The sequence below is a fragment of the Cryptomeria japonica genome, chromosome 3 (genome assembly GCF_030272615.1).
Source record: "Cryptomeria japonica chromosome 3, Sugi_1.0, whole genome shotgun sequence".
Taxonomy (NCBI): Eukaryota; Viridiplantae; Streptophyta; class Pinopsida; order Cupressales; family Cupressaceae; genus Cryptomeria; species Cryptomeria japonica.
The window spans coordinates 446031501-446037500 of NC_081407.1; positions in this window are offsets into that span (position 1 = coordinate 446031501).

Below are 6000 nucleotides of genomic sequence, written 5' to 3' on the forward strand. Positions count from 1 at the left end.
CTAAAACCAATCTTTGAAAGATACCTATCCAATCTAGCATACCATGCTCTAGGGGCTTGTTTTAGTCAATATAAAGCTTTCTTCAGCCTGGAAACCATGTCCTTGTCTTCTGATAAAGAAAATCCATCAGGTTGCTCAATATAGACTTCCTCCTCAAGATCTCCATTTATAAATGCACATTTGACATCCATCTAATATACTTTATAGTTTTTGTGTGCAACATAGGCAAGAAAAAGTCTTACTGCTTCAATTCTTGCAATCGGGGCATAAGTCTCTCCATAATCAACTCCTTCCTGTGAAAAACCTTTGCAAACCAATCTAGCCTTTTTCCTCACAACCTGACCTTCCTCATTCAATTTATTCCTAAAAACCCATTTAGTTCCAATAATATTATTGTCTTTAGGTCTAGGAACTAGTCCCCATGTCTAATTGTTTTCTATCTGATCTAATTCATCTTCCATTACATTTATCCAATTTTCATCCTTACTAGCTTCAATAAATGATTTTTGCTTGCTTTGAGAAATTAAACATACCTCTTCAATAGCTAATCTTCTTCTAGTCATCACACCTTTCCTTTTATCTCCAATGATCTGATCTTCAGAATGATTTAGTTTCATATACCTGGGAGTCTTTGAATTTTCTTGATTTTCTAACTCTTTTTGTTGTTCCTCTGTCACTGTTGAATTTTTTGATGTTACCGGAGTCACTGGTTCATTGTTTTGAACTGATTCTTGTATTACCAACTCAGCTCTAATAAATTCATCTTCCGGTCCATAGTCATATGATCTAATCTAATTAATTCCATGCTCATCCACCTTGACATTTATGCTTTCAATTATTCTATTCAATCTTTTGTTATAACATCTATATGCTTTTCTCTTAATTGAATATCCCAAAAATATTTGTTCATCACTTCTAGGATCAAACTTTTCTATTGCATCATCTCTTCTAATGTGACATTTACTTCCAAAAATTCTGAGATATATGATAGTGTATATGGTGAAAATGGATAACAACAATATTGAAAGACTAAATGAATTCAACCACAAAACCCTAGCCTAACAACAACAAAGATCCACCATAACATATGAAGATTACCTAAGACAATGCAAATCAAATGAAATCACAAAGATTATACCATCACATGTCCAATAGGGTTTGAATCTCCATTCTTCCTATCTCTATTGATCTTGCTTGATATATTTGCTCTCAGATTTTATATGTGCACAAGAGCTCAACAAAGAATGGAAATGTGGTTGCATGTAGGCTTGATTGCATATGCAAGTTTGAAAGCATAGTTGGGGGTTGAATGCATAGTGAGGGTTTGATAAGGAAGGAAACATCTCCTTATATAGAAGACACTATATGAAATAGAGGGATAAGATTGAGAGGTGTAAAAGAGGTTGGCTATGATTAGAGGGTAGGTAGAGAAAATAATAAAATAATGAGAGGGTAGGTAGTGTATGAATTAAGAGATGAATGACATGTGTCATGGGTAGAAAAGGTTAATGAATTAATTAAATAAATAAAGATTTATTTAATTAATAGAAGAAGTGAGATCAATTAAATAAATAAGATATTTATTTAATTTAAGAAAAGGATAATTTAAATAAATAAATGAATTTATTTAAATAAGAAATAAGGCTAGAAGAGGATAAATGAATTAATTAAATAAATAAAGATTTATTTAATTAATAGAAGAATTAGGCTAAAATAATTAAATGAATACAGATATTTATTTAATTAGACATGACAATTTTAGGTGTCTACAGATAGTACGAGTATGATCAAACCATAATTCATAAGATCTTACCGGTATCACCTTTGATGTGTACTCCTCTCCAATTCTCCATTTGTTTAGCTTTCAGTTGAACAACTACTTTAGCTATAGAGGGGAATTATCCAACTAGAATTGGAAATAGAGTTCCATCCATGTATACTGTTCTCACACTAACTTTTTCTCCCAGGGGTGAGGGGATTGATAGGCGAGGGCCCCAGGAGAGGGAATTTATACTTGACCCATTATTGTTTAAAGTGTATACAACTGTATTGATAGCTTCCCTCCAATACATTAGGTAATCTAGCTTCAGTCATCATTGTCCTTGCCACATCTAATATGGTTCTATTCTTCCTTTGCACTAATCCATTCCACTTTGGGGTCCTAGGTTTAGAAAGTTATCTTCTAATTCCATTCCTCTGACAAAAGTTGTTGAACTCATCAGATATAAACTCACCACCTTGATCTGATCTTAAGCACTTTATCTTTAGTCTTGTCTCAGTCTCAACCATAGCTTTAAAGATTTTGAATTTCTCAAGAGCTTCAGATTTTTCTTTCAAAAATGCTACCCACATCATTCTAGAATAATCATCAATAAGTAACATAAAATATCTATCACCTTGATATCTTTTAGTCCTTTCCGGTCCACATAGATCAGTATGAATAAGATCAAGAATTTCATTAGATTTATCATGTATACTTCTGAAAGAAGTTCTAACTTGCTTACCCATTTGACATTCTCTACATACCGGATTATGAGGTTTAACAATTTTGGACAAATCTCTAACAACATTTGTTGAGATGATCTTTACTATGCAATCAAAATTTATATGACACGTCCTTTTATGCCATAACAAACTTTCATCAATCTAGGAAATCAAGCAAGCTTTCTCACCGGAGTTCAAATGAAAGATGTTATCTTTGGTCTGAGTTTTGGAAGCAATTTCCAATCCAGATCTATTGATGATCTTACATTTCCCATCCTTGAATTGTAAATGAATACCTCTATCCACTATCTGACCTACACTTAAGAGATTATGCTTTAAGCCTTCAACATAATAAACATTATCAATATTAGTCTTACCATCCAATGATATTGTTCCTTTTCCTTTGATTCTACATGCCTTGTTGTCTCTAAATCTGGCTAGTCCACTATCAATTCTTAGAGTATTAGAAATATTCTCGTTTCACTAGTCATGTGATGTGAACAACCACTGTCTATAACCCATTCATCATTTTCTTCAATTTTTGGAGCTAAAGCCTTCTCCTCAGTATGAGTTTCTTCAATGATAGTTTTCGGAGAATCATCCTTGATAGCAATAAAGACCCAATCTTTACCGAAGCTTCCATTGCTGCATCCACTCACAGGTTCATCATCATCATCATCAGTAATCCCAAGATCATCATCACTAGCACAATAACATGATTTATTCCTTCTAAATCTAGGTCTGCTATGATATTTTGGATTAGGCTTATAATTTCTCACAAATCTTTCATGATTCCTAGAAGCTCTTTTAGGGCATCTAGAAGAAAAATAATCAATCTTATTGCATGAAATGTTAGGATTCCCAAAGATATTGAGAGGGGGGGGGGGTGAATCAGTATCTAGCCAATTTATAGATTTTCTAATCTTATTAAACAAATTGTATTCCACAACAATGTACTGGTAAACTAGAATTAATGTAGTAAATAAGAACAATAAGCACAACATAGAAAGCACACCATAACACAATATTTTAATGAGGAAACCTAGTGTGGGAAAAACCTCAGTGGGATTTGTGACCCACAATATTCACTTACTGGCCAATAAATGAATATTACCTACAATAAGGGCCTGCACATGCAAGAAGGCCAGCTGCCTAAAGCTCACTGCTTCATTACAAAAAGGGAAGTCTCACTGACTTACAAAACTGGATTATACAAATCCAGTATCATGTACTACTTTGGTTCAACATTTGCTATGCTAGGTTCAGTAGCGGTTTAATCTCACAAAATAACCATAAACCCTACTCTAAAATCTACCTTTATATTCTCATATTACTTCTGCAATAATCTAACCATGTTCACATCTTAATGATCTACAAGATCTCATACTTATATATGAGTCCTATTACAATTCTCCTTGTCATCTTACAAAAAGATATTACAATTAAATACAAAATGTAATAAACAAAATCTTGTCAGCTCGGGTGTCGGTAATCATCTTTGCCGTTGCCGATAAACTATCTGCCGATGTAGAGTCTGTCGGTGTCAGTGCCATAGGATTGCAAGGTTTCCATCAATGCCAATACCTTCAATCAACTACAATTTATCATTGGAGTGTACATTTGCCAATGTTAGGATTCCCACAGATACTGAGAGGGGGGGGGGGTGAATCAGTATCTAGCCGACGAGTTGATTTTCTTAACTTAAAGCATGTAGAACATATTAATACTGAATACCGGTAAACAAGAAATAATGCAATAAACAAAGATAAAAACAACCACATGAAAAAAACACCAAAACACAATATTTTAATGAGGAAACCTGGTGTGGGAAAAACCTCGATGGGATTTGTGACCCACAATATTCACTTACTGGCCAATAAGAGAATATTACTGCTACAAGAGGAGCTGCACATGTAGGAAGGCCAAGTGCCTAGAGCTCACTACTCAATTACAAAATGGGAAGTCTCACTGACTTACAAAATGGATTATATAAATCCAATGTCTTGTACTGCTTCAAAATAGCATTTACTATGCTAGATCTAGTACTAGTTTGTAGTTCTGCTTCATACATAAACCCTTAACCTATAATTCGCATAATAGGTCTGCCTTATTTCACCTATATATTTTCTTCCTTCTTTTTTCAAAATGTTCTACAATGATCTCTTATATATATGAGTCATTTTACAACTTTCCAAGTCATCTTACAATGACTTTACAATAATAAACAAAATATATTACAAACAAAATTCTTGTTGGCTTTTGTGCTGGTATGCTTCCTTTTGCTGCTGGTGGTCTTTGTGCCGGTGTAGAGTCTATCTTTGCCGGTGTTGGTGAATTGTCTTGCCAGTGTCATCAGATTGTAAGGTTGTCATCAATGACAAAACCTTCAATCACCTACAATGTCTCATTGGAGTGTGCATTTGCCAACAATCTCCCCCTTTGGCATTGATGGCAACACTCATGAGAAAAAATCAGAAGTGTATCCAAAAATTGAAGTCCAAAAAATTGTTACCAATAATGTGTGCTCCCCCTGAGCAGATGATCCCTAAGTTATTGTATTTTTATCATACCACTACTCCCCCTTTGGCATCAATGACAAAGGTTGTCAAAGTGTCAATAGAGTGTGGTTTCCACTTCATCCTTGTAACCGATTGGTTACAATCTGAAAAAGATCTGCCAAAACCAGATTCAAGCTCTCAATGAACTTTTTGTTGTCTTTTATTGCGACCTCTTTCCTCTGAAATGTAGTGGTGAGGTGTTGCATTTGCTATGCCAGTGTTTTCTATCCTTGAACCAAAGCATCGGATATTTCTTTCCTTAAGGAGGCGAGATAGTCCAATTTCTTTATAGGCATAACAAGTCACATTATTTTTCTGAATAGCTTTTCCATATCCTATGTCGGTTTGTGTTCTGCATTGATTAGATAAGTGTCCAAATCTTCCACAAACATAGCATCTTACATTCATTCTGCAATTTTTAGAATTGTGCATTTGTCAACAGCCAATAATCTCCCCCTTTGGCATTGATGGCAACACTCATGAGAAAAAAACCAAAAATGTATCCAAAATGTGTTGTCCAAAAATTTTACCAAAAAAATGTGTGTTCCAAAACTATGTGCTCCCCTTGAGCAGATGATCTCTTCTTTCCATTATTTTTCTCATCTCCACTACTCCCCCTTTGACATCAATGACAAAGGTTGTCAAAAATGTCAACTGAGTGTAGTTCTCAGCTAGAACCCTGTAACCGGTGGGTTACAATCTGAAATATGTCTACCAATACAAAATTTAAGCTATTAGTGAACTTTTCACTATCTTTTAATGTTGCCTCTATCCTTTGGATGGTACCGGTGAGTATGTTCATTTTCTCTTCTGGTGTCTTAAGTCCTGGAACAAGTGCCTCTAAAATCTCTTTTCTCAAAGAGATGAGGATGTCAAGTTTCGGACCAAGTCTACATTTCAGTTCCTTAGCCTTGTATTGTATTCTTTCCTTTTTCTTTTCCAAATTTTCAATTTTTTC